Raw genomic sequence first — 18,002 nt, 5'->3', positions numbered from 1 at the left:
GAAGTTCTTGCAGAAACTGAGAGCCAGAAACGAAAGGTTTGTGATTTGTATTCTATTTTTGTTGAATTGGAGTTTGATATATGTATATTTTGCTTTTTTGGTTGGCAAAAATCGGGTTCGGTTTTGAATACTTTTGGTTGGTTGGAAACAGGGTTGGGATTGATGTTCCTAAAGTTGAGGTTAGATTTGAGAAAGTATCAACAGAGGAAGATGCATATGTTGGCAGCAGAGCACTTCCAACACTGCTAAATTCTTCCTTGAACATGATAGAGGTACTTTACAACATATATATTGATTCTAAAATTTCATTGTTCATTTCTAAATTTGTATGATGAGCTCACAGATTTGTAAATTTCTATGGATATGAATAGGGAATAATTGGAATGCTTGAACTCTTACCGTCAAAGAAAAGAAATGTTCAGATTCTCCAAGATGTGAGCGGCATCGGGAGGCCATCGAAGTATGCTCAAGATCTTTGCAGATTTAATCTCTTTCCTGTACTAGTGTTACGTTTTTTTGTATCAATAATAATTCGATTGAAGATTTATATATTGGCCTACGGGTCGGGAGATGTAGGGGCCTATAGGTCGATTATGATACCACTAGTTAGCATACTATATACGATATATGTTTTATGAAGGTTTTATGGCATGCTAGGGTTTTCAGAAAACCTATTACATAGTATGTTATTGAGTTTTCATAAAACTTTAGGGGTTAGTCTGTTGATAATTGATTCAGTATTTTATATACATACATATATATATATATATATATATATATATATATCAACTTGGTCCACTCATGTTTGTTTTGCGCCCCCTCAGGACATAGGATCAAGGCGTACAACCCGTGCTACTAGGCTTTCCCTTACCAGTGATATCATATCATCATCTGTGCTTTGACATCATTATAATAACACCTTCCGTTGTATTTTGAATTAGATGTATGTTGTAAACATGTCATGCACTATCACTATCTTCACGCATAAATGAATAGTCACCTCTTATTATTTTGCTACATTTCATAAACACCATATCGTACCCTAGTAGTTCTTTTCCAATGATATATGTTGAATATATTAAGGAAGATAACAAATCTTCCATTTCTGTTGATGTTAGATAGTTAAGTAAAAGCTAAATGTGGTTAGTTTGTTAGTAACTGTAATTAGTTAGAATGGTTATAAGTTTGGTTATAATAGTCAAGGGTAGATTTGTAAAGAGCCAAAAAGGCTATATATATTCTTTTCGGTGTAATTGTAATTCATTGAGTAAATACAATCTTGTGGAGGAAGTTTTATCGTTCTTTATCTTTCAATATGGTTTCATCGCTGGTCGCCTCACGGCTTTTCTCGATCTTCTTCTCTTCTGCTCCGATCTTCTGATCTTCTACTCTGTACCTTGATTCGATTGTTCTTTGTGGCGATCTTGTTCTCCTCCTGTTAATCTTGATCTGTTTCTTGCTCTCTCATGGCGACTTCATCTGAGTCGGTGCCTAGTATCCCTCCCTCTTCTAACCCTAATTCCTCTTCATATTCCTCTATCACAATCCAAAATATTGGTACCATAGTGCCAATCAAGCTCAAGCGGACCAATTATCTGCCCTGGTGTGCTCTGTTTGCTCCGATTCTTCGGCGATATCATCTTCTTGGTATTGTCGATGGCACAGAACCCTGTCCCGCCCCTCTTCTGCCTGATCGTACTCTTAATCCGGATTTTGAAGTTTGGTACGAGAAAGATCAGAATCTGCTGATCTGGTTTAATTCCACGTTGTCTGAAGAGGTCATTCCTTTCACAGTTGGCGTTTCGTCTTCTCGTGATCTATGGCTTAAGCTCAAACAACGATTTGAGGGTGTTTCTGATGCACATGTTCATCAGCTTTTTTCTCGCCTTCAAAGTGTTCAGAAAGGTTCTTGATCCATGTCTGATTATTTGCAAGAGCTCAAAGAGATCTCCGACTCTCTCACTGCTGCTGGATCCTCAATTTCGGATCGCGATCTTATCGCTGCTACTCTGGCTGGCCTTCCTGATGAGTTTGAATCATTCACCGACTCCATCATGCTTCGGTTAACCTCTACATCTTTGGATGAATTGCATGGCTTGCTCCTTACCAAAGAGCTCTCTCTGAATCGCCGCAAGAAATGTGTCTCTTCTAGTATGTCTGAACCGTTTCATGCTTTATCTATTCAAGCTCAACCTCCATTGCTTCCCAATCCACCTCAGGTGTATGTTGCTCAGAATCCACCTCTTCAGCATTCTTTTCGTTATAATTCGAACCGTGGGAAGATCAATCGTGGCTCTTATCGTGGCAATCGAGGTTCTTATCGTGGTAATTCTTCCACTAATAACTTCCATCGCTCCAATTCCTCTGCTCAGTCTCGTGGTTCTTCTTCTGGTCCTCGGGCTCATTGCCAGATTTGTGGTAACTCAAGTCATGAAGCACTTAACTGTTTTGATCGTATGAATCCTGACATCTATGGTCATGTCCCTCCTGCCAAACTCCAAGCAATGTGTGCTCGTTCTAATGCCAAGTCCTCTCCCACTTGGTTAATTGACTCCGGAGCTACTTCGCACATTACTAATGACATATCCAACATCAACTCTCCTACTCCCTACACTGGTGAAGATAAGGTTTATATAGGTGATGGTAAAGGTCTGTCCATTTCTCATGTTGGTTCATCTACATTACGAACTCCTACTTCTTCATTTAAATTGTCAAATGTTCTGCATGTCCCTCACATCCAACACAATTTGTTGTCTGCTTTTCAATTTCTCCGGGACAATTCCTGTTCATTGACTCTTGATTCTGATGGATCCGTTGTTAAGGATCGTTCCACGGGGAAGACGCTTTTGCGGGGTTCAATTAAGGACGGCTTCTATCCTCTGCAGTCTACCACATCTCCTAGTCTCGCATCTGGTCATGCTTCTTCTTCATTTGTTGCCTCAGCCTTTGTTAGTATTAAAGCTCCAATAAAGATCTGGCATAGGCGCTTGGGTCATCCATCTTCTGCTATTTTTCGTCGGGTAATCTCTACCAATAACCTGGCAGTGCACGGCAAATCTACAGTTGATTTTTTCTGTTCAGATTGTGCATTGGCAAAGAACCACAAGCTTCCTTTTGGTTTGTCTTCTTCAGCAACTACTCACAGTCTTCAACTTGTACACTGTGATTTGTGGGGACCGGCTTCTGTTACATCTAGCAGTGGTTTTCGCTATTACTTACTTCTTGTTGATGATTTCAGTAAATACAGTTGGTTTTTTCCTTTGAAAGCAAAGTCGGATATACTGTCTACCTTTGTTGCGTTCAAGAACTATGTAGAAAATCTGCTTGGTAATAAAATCAAAGTGTTGCGTTCCGATTCAGGGGGTGAATTTACTGGTCATTTGTTTGCCTCTTTTCTTAGTGCACATGGTATTTTTCATCAATTCAGCTGTCCACACACGCCTGAACAAAACGGTTGTGCTGAGAGAAAACACCGCCATCTTGTTGAGATCGCTCGGACACTACTTGTTGCTTCTCATGCCCCTCATGTGTTTTGGGTCGAGGCTTTCTCTACTGCCCTTTATCTCATTAATCGTCTTCCAATTTCTGGTCTCTCACAATCTTCTTGGGAGATTTTGTTTCATCAACACCCGGATTATTCCAAACTCAAAGTTTTTGGTTGCCAATGCTTTCCATGGCTTAAACCTTATACTCACAGTAAATTGGATCCTAAAAGCAAGTCTTGTGTGTTCTTGGGCTATAGTCTTCAGCATAAAGGTTATCGGTGTTTTGATCCGATTGGTAACCGTGTTTATATCTCCTGCCATGTGATCTTTAATGAAGACTCTTATCCTTTTCAGTATCTGGCCCTGTCTCCTCCTTCCTCTGGCAGTGTTACCCCAGTTCCTTCTTCTTCAATGGATCTATATTTTAGCAGGTATACTCATCCTGCTTCTTCTCCACCTCCTGATGCTTCTACCCCTCCTAACTCTTCCCCACCTCCTGATGCTTCTACCCTTCCTGGTGCTTCTCCTACTCCAACTGATTCTCCACCTCCGGATGCTTCTCACTCTGCTTCTACCTCTCTGGTTAACACTCATCCTATGGTTACCTGATCCAAAGCAGGCATCTATAAACCTAAGGCTTATGCAACAACTAAGCATCATCTGCCTTTTCCATTGAATTCTGTTCCCAGTACGTATTTACAAGCATCTAAGTTTGCTCACTGGCGAGTTGCGATGCAGGATGAGTTCAATGCCTTACTGTCTATAGGCACTTGGTCCTTAGTTCCTTCCCATTCTTCTCAAAACATTGTTGAGTGCAAGTGGGTGTTTCGTATCAAGACGAAACCTGATGGTATTGTGGATCGTTACAAGGCCTGGCTTGTTGCCAAGGGCTTTCACCAACAAGCTGGTATTGATTTTCAAGAAACCTTTAGTCCAGTTGCTAAACCGGTTACCATTTGCATCCTCCTTAGTCTTGCTGTTCAACATAATTGGTTTCTAAACCAGTTAGACATCAACAATGCTTTTGTTCATGGGGATTTAAAAGAGGATGTCTACATGCTTCAACCTCCGGGCTTTATTGATCCTCTCTTTCCCAATCATGTGTGCAAACTTCAAAAATCGTTGTATGGTCTTAAGCAAGCCCCTCGTGCTTGGTTTGAAAAACTGTTTCAAGCTCTGCAGGACTTTGGCTTTCATCAATCTTCATCTGATGCATCTCTGTTTGTACTTCCTGGCCCTCAATTGGTTATCGTCCTTGTTTATGTTGATGATATCCTTGTCACTGGCCCTAATCCTCAGCTTTGTCATAACTTTATTCACTGGCTCAGTTACAGATTTCCAGTGAAGGATCTTGGTCCTTTACACTATTTCTTGGGGCTGGAGGTCCAGCGTTCTTCTCAGGGGATTTTTCTTCATTAAACCAAATATTTACTTGATCTTCTTCACCGGACCAATATGCAGGGTGCCAAACCTTATTGCACACCCCTTGGCTCCCACAAACTGGATCATACTAGTTCTCTTCTACCCTATCCCACTGAGTATCGCTCGATTGTTGGTGGTCTTCAATACCTCACATGGACTCGCCCAGAACTTGCCTTTGCTGTCAATCAACTCTACCAGTTCATGTATTCTCCTCGTGACCAACATTTACAAGCTGCCAAACGTGTTCTTCGCTTTCTCAAAGGTTATGTATCTCAGGGCATCTGGTTTACCAAGGGTTCTGTTGATCTCTCAGCCTACTCCGATGCTGATTGGGCTGGCAGCACGATTGATCGACGCTCCACCAGTGGCTACTGTGTCTTTCTTGGTCCCAACCTCATCAGTTGGAGTGCCAAGAAACAACATATTGTTGCCCATTCATCTACAGAAGCTGAATATAGGTCTCTGGCTCATACGGCTGTTGAACTCACTTGGGTTTGTAAAATCCTTCGTGACCTTCACTGTCCTCTTCCCAAATTGCCTACATTATGGTGTGATAATATTTCAGCCATCTCCTTAGCCTCTAATCCTGTTTTTCATGCTCGCATGAAGCATGTTGAGATTGATTACCATTATATTCGTGAACTTGTTCTTGCTAATCTTCTCAAAGTCCAGTTTGTTTGTAGTGCTGATCAACTCGCTGATCTTCATACCAAATCTTTGTCTAAACCTCAGTTCAGATACTTGTGTTCCAAGCTTCCCATTGGACTCTTCTCTGATTCCTCCTCTCGCTTGAGGGGGTGTATTAAGGAAGATAACAAATCTTCCATTTCTGTTGATGTTAGATAGTTAAGTAAAAGCTAAATGTGGTTAGTTTGTTATTAACTGTAATTAGTTAGAATGATTATAAGTTTGGTTATAATAGTCAAGGGTAGATTTGTAAAGAGCCAAAAAGGCTATATATATTCTTTTCGGTGTAATTGTAATTCATTGAGTAAATACAATCTTGTGGAGGAAGTTTTATCGTTCTTTATCTTTCTATAGAATATTAGTATATTATTTTATGTTGTTCGAACAAAATTTATGCGCATGTTTTACATGTTCTCAGCATATGCATTCATTAAATAGCGTACGTCACCCTCGGGTGTCAGCCAGCACGTGGCCATCCCGATGTCCCCTGAACATTGGGATCAAGGCGTGTGACTTGGCCCGCTAAACCCTAAGCTCAACCCATTTACCCTAAACCCAAACCCCTTTTTAATTAATTAAACCCCAAAACCCTTTACTATGGGTCGGGCCTTCAAGCCTATGGCCCAATAAAACCCATCCCAAAACCGAGCTTTCAAGCCCAGGCCATATGACCCAAAACCTCTTTAAACCCTGGCCCAGTCCAACCCAAACCCCAGGCCCATTTGACCCAGCTCGTGACTCGATCCGGTTGACCCGGACCTGTTGACCCGGTCTGACCCGTTAACTTTGGTTAACGCTGACCGTTGACTTTGACCTATCAACGCTGACTTTTTGTTAACTTTTTCGAGTTTCGATCGGGACCCTTCCTAGGTTAATTCGACGTCTTAGATCCCTTTTTGACATCCATTTTCTAAAATTCAATCGTTTGAGTAGAGTTTTATTAATTGGACCATTTATGTGCTTAGGTGCAATTATTAGTGACGTTTCCATTCCGACTATTTCGTACAGCTCTTCGACGACGAAGTATCTGTGAGTGGACCCCTTCTAAAATGCATGTTTTAATATTAGAAATGCATACATAAAAAGCATGATTTAATGATTATGTTTTGTGAAACTTTTTATGAGTAAAATAGATTTAGACTTATGATTATCATGCTTTACTAAGAATATTTTGGAATACCACACTTTATCGAATTTATGTTTTTTATAGTATATATGATGGATAACTATATACTATTTATGAACATGTTTTTACACTTGTTTGTAGTATATATGATGGATAACTATATGCTATGAAGATGTTTTTGAGATATATGGATTTATGTTGGAAAGGGTATATTCAATATTTTTGTGCTTATCTAGTGGTTACTGCTCTACCTACAGGCGAAGATACTTGTTTATTGGCTTCAAGCCGGGAGATATAGTTATTGGCTTCGGGTTGGGAGATATAGTTGTTGGCTTTGGCCGGGAAATGTAGTACCATGGGCCACGATGATACGACTATGTAGCACACTATACGATATATGTTTTATGAAGGTCTTATGGCATACTAGAGTTTTCAGAAAACCTATTACATATTATGTTTCATAAAATTTTGGGGGTTAGTATGTTGATAACTGTTTCAGTATTATATACATATACATATATATATATATATCAACTTGGTCCACTCATGTTTGTTTTATGCCCCCCAGGACATAGGAACGAGGCGTACGATCCGAGCTATGAGGCATTCCCCTACTAGTGATATTGCGCCATCATCTCTGCTTTGACATCATTGTAATAGCACCTTCCATTGTATTCTGAATTAGATGTATGCTCTGAACATGTCATGCACTATCACTATCTTTATCATTATTGGCAGTTGAATATTAGTATATTATTTTATATAGTTCAAAGGAAATTTATATGCATGTTCTCAACATGCATTCATTAAATGGCTTGCGTCACCCTCTGGTGTTAACCAGCACGTGGGGACTTCGGGATCGAGGCGTTTCAATTTAGCTGTCTGAATGTCGAACTTTTAAATGTACTTGCAAATATCCAATCATAAAATAAACTCAGCTTTCAATGTGCCGAGCCTGATAACACCTTACTTCGCCAAGAAAGCTGCTGAGATGACCTATTCCAACAAGGACTCGGAAATCCTTGTTGACCGAGACTTGGATCCTTGTTGACCGAGACTTGGATAGATAACCAGTCAGTCTCGAAGTAGTGTTGTTTATCCAAACGGAAGATGCTCATTGGTTGGCTGATTCTACGGCATCACTGATGTGTTGGCGGAGAAAAAGAAAAATAAAAATCTCAAAATGTTTGAGAGGTTTGCACAGGGCAATTGTGTGTTGAATTTATAGAACTATTGAATTCTGATGCATCACACTACAAGAGAATTTGACTCGTGGAATAATATCCTAATGCTAGCCGTATCATGCACTGACCTTTTTCCACACGTCCCTAAAATGCATGCACTTGAAATTTCCCTTTCAGATAAGAGTAATGTTATTCTTACCACAATTGTATATCACATTTCTTTACCATCTTAGGTGGCATATGAGTTGGACAAGTTACATCATTTAATTTCAATCTTTTTATTAATTAAAACACTTAAATAATCTTAGGTGACAGAAGAAGACTCCTCGTATACTACAATCATCATTTAATTAACAATCTTTTTATTAATTATTGATTAACATTTTGAAATTAAATGCTAATTAATTTAGATGATGTGGCTATCCATATCAGATACCACCTAAAGTGGTATATGATTGTCATACAAAAATATGGTAAGAATAGCATTATTGTTTAGATAATCTTCATGTGTATGCAATAATCTTCCACGTGGAGACCACCCTTTTCATGTTCGTCTTGTCCATGCAAACCATTTGCAAATCAATTGCAAAATCTCCTCTGCCATTATCACAAGCTAATCCTGATCACCATCATCCACCTGCTGCACTATTTCACCTTTATCCAATGCATGCATTGATTTTAAATGAAATTAATCCCTGAGTCGTACCAAACATCCCAAAACCCGTTTGAACTGTACTTCCAAGTTGGAGATATGATTTGCATCATCACTTATCTTTAAACAAACAGCTGGATATAGCTAATATTAGGTTTAGATAATCTAATATATATTAAGAGATAATATCATGATTAAAACCACAATATTATTCTTCAATAATAATTGAAAATCATCTCAACTACTTTATCATCCAACAATCTAAAACTTACTCATCCAACCGCCTCGATTGCTCGGACCGATGGTGTAATTTTAGGTCCAAACAGTATGTTTCAATTAGGTTGTGTTTTCTGCAGAAGGAGGATTTGCGTGGTGAAGTATAAAACTTCTATTTCTAGCCCAATCATTAGACACTACGTTTCACTGAAATTCAAGACGAAGGGGAAGGCGGGGGAAGGCGAAGGCGATCTCTGTATCCTTCCAAACATGCATTTCGGAAAGCTCGATAGTTCGCCTATATTCCATCAACAGTTTGTTCATTTTCTAAGTGGCATTCGTTCATAAAATCTATTTTCTGAATTAATGGATTATGGTTAACAATGGTGTGACATTTTTTATTCTATTAGAGTTTGCCAGTTTGGTAGATGTTCTTTTTAAATAAAGGAAAACTAACGAGACGGGTTTTGCCAGTTTGGTGGTTGATGTTCTTTTTAAATAAAGGAAAACTAACGAGACGGGTTTTGCCAGTTTGGTTGATGTTCTTTTGAAAATCTATGACGAGACGGGTTGTCTTTGACGATGATGTTTTTCCTGCGATTTCTTACTAATATAGACTAAATCTCATACTACTTTGCTAATACCTCGTCAAAATACAGCACATGTGCTGTTTTCATACGAACTCTTATTTGAAAAATGCATGACTTTTATTGATCATTCAAAGAATAAATAACTACACACAATAATTCCAAGTGAAAATGTTTTTGTGATCGTTAATTGACACATTTCTGCGGAGTGAAGTTGCTTATCTTCTTTGGAAGTTAAGGTACTTGATGCCGTAGGCAAAGAGAAAGAAGAAGAGAAGGACCCAACCAACATGAGCAAACACTACGGGGATTACAAAATCCTCTTCAAAGCCCAAATAGTCCTTCAGGAACTGATCCACTGGCTTAGACTTCTCACCAGGAATTTCGACTAGAGTCTTAACATCTCCCATTTGAGACGCAAAGAGGCCATAGATTGTCCAGGCGATTGGAGAACCCCAGTAGTACCACCTCCACCAGATGGGAATTAGCTGCAATATCGAGATTTAATTGTTAGGAATACACTAGTAACGGAGATCATCCATAACAAGGTAAATAAGATATAAGTAAACTCCGATGAGCAATCTGCATATATTTGGCTTTTTTATGATCACCTGCTCAATCATGCAAATACTAATGACTTATAACAACAATTTGCTGCATGTTGTCCTTATAATTCATTTGTTCAACATTCTAAGGCATGAAAGTAAGAAGAATAACTTATGACATACCGTTCGTGGGATGAGGAAACCAGAGAACAAGTTCCAGAAGCTCATGAAGAAGCCCATAACAATTGCAGCAATTTGGGGACCGGGAGTTAGGGCAACCGCCATCATCCCATACATGGAGAAGTATGTGAAGCACATGAATATGAAGTAGTAGAAGTACAAAAATTTGTCCGCCTTCCAATTGAACCCAATCATGCCATACAAAATAAGGGAATACGCAAAGGTTTGGATTAACACGTAAAATGTCTCAATAGCCACCTACAACACCAAAATCATGAATCAATACACAAAAGCAACCAAACACATAACCCTGAGCATAATTTCCAATATATTACCTGAGAAAATGCATAAGGCAACTCGGAATACATCCCAGCAGCTCTTTCACGGTAGAAAACTGTTCGTTCAACAGCAATAACAGATTGCACAGCAGAAGCATTGCCCGCCCCAAGGAAAAGAACAGCACCGTATCCTGCCCCCAACAGATTCATAATGTCTTGCTGTGTGTTCCTGTTCACAAGTCAATATGCAGTTGAATATTATTTAACTAACAACTCTCAGAAATACAAAATTCTTAATTGGTGAAAGAATTCAAGTGGGTCAAAAAATCAAATTAAATTATAAGAATATAGGTGATCATAAAGTTCTTAAACTTACATTTTCTTTCCTTTGTTCCAAAAGATAATACCAAATATAATTCCAACGGAAACTGTCATGAAAAATCTAATCGCATTGTACTGCGAGTTCCTCCAGTATGACCAGTGTTGTTTCCAGAAGCACGCTTTGCATTGAGTTAAAAAGCTTTGGGAGAATTGGGTGGGGAAGTAAAGATCTTTGGAGCCTGGTTGTGGTGTGCTTAGTTCCTTGATAAGTTCCTGGTTTCTCCTGAACAGGTGAAACAAAGATACAAATTTTTAAACACAAACAGACAAGTGCATGGCTACGATTGAAATGTTTACACGTAACTTACCTATAGAGATCAGAGTTTGCAAATATTTCTGCAAAGTCTACGTCATTTTGAGCCTCAACGGCAGCAGAGCTAACGTCTAACATCCAGGTAGCGGGATTGTAACCCTCTTTGATCTTCGGAACCCCTGGAAGAGCCTGCATGATGTTTTGGATAAGTCAAACATGTACCTGTTAATTACTTTGCTATATAACAAGTTTATCTGATGTTTGAAAATTTTTCTTCCTGAACTTGGCTTTAGCCCCAAGTCAGGATTCGATCAAATAGAGGAGTTTGGATCATTGGAAGGAAATTTAACATGAAAGCTAGTGTATTAACCTACCTCGAAATATTGAACGAGCTTGTGAGACCGATCACCTAGAGGTCCAGCATAAATCACACGTCCTCCTCTTTTCATTAGGAACAGCTGCAACAGAAAACAAAATCGGGGTGAAATATGGCACAAAAAAAATACTGAACAATGTTACAGATTTGATAGATTTGGGATCATATTATACCTCATCAAAAGCCTCGAAAATGTCAATGCTAGGTTGGTGAATAGTGCAAACAACAGTTCGTCCTGTATCCACAGTGTTTCTTACAGTACGCATAACAATAGCAGCTGCTCTAGCATCAAGACCTGATGTCGGCTCATCCATGAAGATGATAGATGGATTAGCAACCAATTCTACGGCAATAGTGAGCCTTTTTCTCTGCTCAGTTGAAAGTCCATTAACTCCTGGAAGTCCAACTAAAGCATCCCTCAATGGATTAAGCTCGACCAAATCTATGACCTCATCAACAAACATCTACAGAAACAGAAAGAAAAAAGTAAATAAAGACTGAATTGCAAGTGATCACAAATTGAATGGTAGAACTACTCAAAAGTCAAAGTGGTTAAAATAAATTACGTACCTTTCGTTTATCCTTCGTGACATCCTTGGGAAGACGTAACCAGGCAGAGTATACGAGAGATTCATAAACAGTAACATATGGTGAATGAATGTCATTCTGTTCACAGTAACCGCTGACCCGAGCAAATGTGGCTTGGATCTTTGGGTATCCAGAGATGGTAATACTTCCTTCAATGTACCCACCGGTCTTTCTTCCAGCTAAAACATCCATCAAGGTTGTCTTTCCAGCACCACTGACACCAACCAATGCAGTCAGAACACCAGGCCTAAATGCCCCACTAACATCTCGTAGAAGTTGGAGTCGAGTCTCTTCAATACCTTGGCTCTTCATTTCCTGGTAAGGAACACAAATATTAAGACCCAATTGACCAATTACATGTGTTTGCCATCATATGTATGATCGATTGCAAGACTAAAACAGTCACTTCTAGACCAATGAGCAGAAACTCATTTTTCATTTCGTTTAATGCCTTGTTAATTTGTAAGTACTCACGTTGATTGCTTGAAGTTAGCATATCAAAGAAAATAGACGCAAAGTTACTTACAGGAGGCATATCCACGTAGTAGTTCATATGGTTGAAAGCAAGTGAAAGGGGCTCGAAGGGCAAAACCATTCCTTTTTTGGCTTGATTTCTCACTTGCATATCAGTACCAGACGTTAGTCATTTTGTATTAGACAATGAGATGTAAGTTTTATGCGGTAGGTTTTGTTATAATGCATATGCAAATTAAGATCCACAAGAAATATAACATTATACCTTCTGGATTGAATCGTCGCTTGCTCTTATTTTCAGAGTCGTCATTATCGATCAAGGTTTTATTATCTACAATTGCTGCAATTTAGTTAAAAGAGAAAGCAAATAATCAGAACTTAAACCAATGATCCTGGTTCACTAGTACCAATGAGTAAAAAAGATGGAACATAATTCACTTACGGTCTAAGAAGGTCAATGCTGCAACGAAAAGAAGATTAAAAAGAACAGAAAACCCGAAAAGTGCGCCAATACAAATCCAAAACCAAGTCTCTGTGGTAAACAGGCCTCTTCCCTTCAGAAGGACCTTTCCAACTGTGTTTTCAGCGGCGTTGGGGACAGGCTGTGAAAAAGAAATCACACAGTTTGTTATTTGTTAAGCTCATTGTTAATATTACCATATAAGGAGAACTCAACTTAGATTTGATAGAACTTACAGTGCTCCATCTTTCGTCAAGAAATTCATTGATGGCAATCGCATTTTGTCCATACATCATAGGTGAAATATAGTAGCTCCATAGCATCCACGGCTCGAGGTCATCTGCACACCAAATTGAGAATATTGTGAACATTTCAAATTATAAGAAAGAAACTAAAACTTTAACACTTTGTTGATTCAAACATGGCAACGATAAAAGTATCAAGCTGCTACGTCCAGTGACTTAGGTTGTCAATTAAAGAGAGATTTCATACTTTTAGAAACAATAAAGCCTCCTAGGACAAACACTATTAGCAATGCAAAGGAACCAATAGTGTTCGCTCGAATCTCTGATCTTCCAAGGCCAGCTATGAAACGGAAGAGGCCTAGTGCCATTTGATGTGTACCAAAGTAAGCCAAGAGCTGTTTGAAGAACCTGAACATATTGTACATACGTCAAACAAAAGAATAACTAGGATGTATATCTTTCATGATTCATGTAGCAACATGAAGAAAAAGTTTCCGATAATAATAAGATTGATAAATTAAAGCTTACCTACTGGCCGCAGGTGCAAATCCAATGGTGTAGTATGTCAAACAGATCCATATGAAGGATTCCATAAACGAAATAGGAATTCTGGTTAGCCAAATGGGCAAGGCAAAAGCCCATCCAGGGAAGAATAAGGCATCCCTTTGTTTAAAGAACACCGGAAGCCTGAAAACTGTCATTGAAAGCTCTGCCACTCCATTAAACATGACGTTAATGAGACTGAAAAATAATGCTCCCATGTATTTTGCCGAATCCCCCAACTGCCCAGGTTTCATTTCTGTTCTGAAGAATACAGTGAAAGTAATTGTAGCCATGATTCCTATCTGCACAATCTTGAATATGTACACAAATGAGTTACGCTGCATCAGCAACCATTCCCTTGCAAAGCATGCCTTGAAAAGCTCCATACTGCTTATTCCATACTTTTCCTTCACCAAGGCAGCAGAATGGGCTGTTGTTTTGTCATACGGAACTCTTAGGTGTTCAACAATACGTTGGCCAACATGAAAAGTGGTGAAAGCTTGTGCAAAATCAGCTACAGAGACATATCTGAATGGTTCGCTCTTCTTAAACCAGTATTGTTCTTGATCCTTCTTTGAGGTCACTTCTTGCAAGAAATCTGCAACACCTTTTCTCTCGGGGCATCTGAACCCCATATGTTCGAAGAATTCAAGCACATTCTCTCGTGGGCCTTGGTACACAATCTGACCCTCAGAAATAAGGATAATGTCATCAAAGAGATCATATGTTTCTGGTGCAGGCTGCAAAAGAGAGATGATCATTGTCACATCGAGAATGTGAACCATTTGCCTCATGAACTTGACAATCTGAAAGGTAGTGGAACTGTCCAGCCCTGTTGAAATTTCGTCCATGAAGAACGCTTTCGCTGGTCCAACCAACATTTCTCCTGCATTATGGGAAACGACTTCCAGTTATAGTTACAGGCAAATGTTTGCAGATGACTTATCAGTCCTATTATTCCAATATGAATTGAAGAATTTCAAGACACAAAACCACCTTTTGAAAATAATGGGATTGGTTCCTAGGTTTCTAGTAAATCAAAGTAAAATACATTAATCATGCATTTAGCCTGTGCTATCACGGTCGACATACTACACGCACTCGTACTGGTGTAATATGACGTAGAGTCTCATACCGGTAGTTACACGTTTCCTTTGTCCACCAGATATGCCCCTTTTCATGTCATCACCAACAACCGTATCAGCACAGACATCTAATCCGAGTATCTGTCAGAAGAACAAAAATAGTTAGGCTTGTACAATAAGAGCTCAACAACACATTCTTATTATTGAATTTACAAACCTTGAGAACGTAATCCGTGATCAAACTCGCTTTCTGGCCAGACAAAGATGTGGCTTTCATGACTGCATCGATTTCAGGGTCTGGTTTGATACCGGAATCTTTCTCCCGTCTAGACAACTCTACCAGCATATCATACCTGGTTCCAACTCCCAGGCAACGTCCGGAAAAGTCCAACGTTTCACGAACAGTCATCTCACCATAATGAAGATCATGCTGGCTAATGTAAGCTGAGGTTCTTTGAGGCACAAATTCCTCAAATTCATGGCCACAGTAGGTCACTTTTCCAGTTACCTGTTCATAACCCCTACTTCAATACATATACATGTAAAAGAAACACGAAACATGTAGGTGCTCGTCTGCAATAGAACAACCGAATAAAATGTAAGGAGTTCGAGAGGATTACAAACCCTTAGATCCTTGTCAAGTTTTCCTGCGAGCGCTTTTAGAAGTGTTGTTTTTCCCGATGAAGGAGGTCCCAGAAGCAGTGTCATCCTGGAAACAAAGAAACCAAGCTCTTAAATTCTTTCGGAATAATGAATTGTTATTGATACAGAAAAACGTAACACGAGACCAGGAAAGAGATTAAATCTGCAAAGATCTTGAGCATACCTGGATGGCCTCACGATGCCGCTCACATCTTGGAGAATCTGAACATTTCTTTTCTTTGACGGTAAGAGTTTAAGCATTCCAATTATTCCCTATTCATATCCATAGAAATTTACAACTCTGTGAGCTCATCATACAAATTTAGAAATAAACAATGAAATTTTAGTATCAAGATATATTTTGTAAAGTACCTCTATCATGTTCAAGGAAGAATTTAGCAGTGTTGGAAGTGCTCTGCTGCCAACATATGCATCTCCCTCTATTGATACTTTCTCAAATCTAACCTCAACTTTAGGAACATCAATCCCAACCCTGTTTCCAATCAACCAAAAACATTCAAAACCGAACTCGATTTTTGCCAACCAAACAAGCAAAATATATCAAAACCCCAATTCAACAAAAACAGAATACAAATCACAAACCTTTCATTTCTGGCTTTCAGTTTCTTCAAGAACTTCTCATTGTCATTCTCCACAGCCCTAAGTATGCTGTCCATCAACCGCTTCTTTTCTTGCTCCCCAAGATTCGACGTATCAACTTCTTCAGTCACAACCTTCCCATTGCTCATGGTCTGCCTCAGCATCCCCCTCCTCATCCTGTCATATGTGGGCAGCCTCTCTATGGCCGCCCACTTGAGCTCCTCCTCCTCACTCATCACCTGCTGCCGCCCGCTTCGCTGAAAAGCGTCTGGCGCGTTCCACATCTCCCTCACACTCGCAGACCGCCAGCTCCCCCGACTGCTGGTCTGCCGGGAAAAGTCCTCCCCAGCAAGCCCTGCCGCCATAGACATGGTTGCTGCTTGCTAGCTCCAATAAGACCAATCAAATAAGCCTCAGCTCAAGATTTCAGAAAAATGGGTTGATTTAAACCGCCAACTCTGGCATACAACTATTAAACAAATTATGATTTAATTAAATGAACAATAAGATTACATTTGTGTGTATATATATTATATATATGAGGCTTTGGCATGCAGTTGTATTGACAGCTGATCCTAACTAAGAAACAACTAACGTAACAAATAAGGTTTATCTTTAGCAACACAATTGTCCTTAATACAACTATTGAGAAAAAAAATTTACTTAATTCATCAGAAGTGTCCCGCTTTATGCTGTTATGTGGTCAATTATTGGTGTTGAACCAGATGTTTTTCTATTTGTTGGTTTGCGCGTGCTTCTATTTACGTCTTTTTAATTTTGCTTTGAACTCGTCATCAATGTGATGTGAAAATTGATCAACGACAAAGATTTTATCCTTATTTCCATATAATTAAACAAAAATGGTACTTTTATCACATTTTTCATACTACTTCCCAGAAAAATTATTGCCAATTGCCTGAAATGAGGAACAAAAAATATTCTAATAAAGACGTTCATTGTACCCCCTCTTCAATGAAGACGGGACCCGCACGTGTCGGTGGGCCCTACCTCTATCGAAAAAGAGGTACAAATGTAGTATGAAAAATGTGGTAAGTATAGCATTACTCTTATGCTAACTAGATGAGCTTGACTTGAGCACGTTAACGCATCTACACCCTAAGCCTATCATGATTACTATAAATAGAGATTATGAGGTGAGGATTAGTGAATCACATTGTAGCCGAAATTCAATTTGGGCCTCACAATCATTATCCAATATGCTTTTCTCCAATTCGATGAAATTTAAAAGTTAATTTTGTTGGATCAAAGGATCAGGAAAAAACAAAAAATAAAAATAAAAAAAGAAGAGGTCCGAACCTCCTGTGAGAATGATTTGGAAGATCAAAATGATTCGATTGATGAGATTTGGTATGATACTTATGAAATCGACGAGATTGATATTCAAATATTAGGAGTAACCCTATCACAAATCTCTCCCAATACGTTTGGTTCATCACAGTAAAGGCGCAGACCCATAGGGAAACTCTTAGAGGAAACTTCATGTAGCTAACTCGCCGCACTACATCCTAAGTGTGTACACGTTGAGTTGGCTTACGTTGCATATTTTTGAATTTCAAACTTTCCTTGTAGATAGGGTTTCTCAATACCCTGGATGTAATCTGAAAGTATTATATACATATTATTGAATGTTTGATGTATATTTCATATCTGAAAAACATTACACGATGCAACATATATGGGAGAAGAAAAACGTGAAGAAGAAAGGAGGACCATGGCAGCTAAGCCAACATAATGATGACCTCCAATCCCACTAATCTTAATCTATTATCTAACTTTAGCTTTACAGTGAAGAAGGGCCGAAAGCAATGGATAAAAACAATAGATGATGGAGGACCGAAAGCAACAGCTAAACACCAATAGCAGCTGAGCTGTTATCCACCCTACTTTTAATAATGACACATCCAATACTCCCCCTCAAGCTGGATCCAAAAGGTTGATAGATCCAAGCTTGCCAAGAAGAAGCTGAAACTGA

General features: G+C 39.1%; 1 pseudogene; it reads right to left on the bottom strand.

The window, feature by feature from the left end:
- Nucleotides 1-9,379: 9,379 nt before the first annotated feature.
- LOC103939731 lies at nucleotides 9,380-16,460 on the bottom strand (annotated as a pseudogene).
- Between the last annotated feature and the right edge of the window lie 1,542 nt (nucleotides 16,461-18,002).

Source organism: the organism of the source record quoted next, unplaced genomic scaffold (genome assembly GCF_019419815.1).
Source record: "Pyrus x bretschneideri cultivar Hongxiangsu unplaced genomic scaffold, Pyrus_bretschneideri_v1 Contig17, whole genome shotgun sequence".
NCBI classification, from domain to species: Eukaryota; Viridiplantae; Streptophyta; class Magnoliopsida; order Rosales; family Rosaceae; genus Pyrus; species Pyrus x bretschneideri.
The sequence above is the reverse complement of the archived record's forward strand: the minus strand, read 5'-3'. Positions and strand labels throughout refer to the sequence as shown.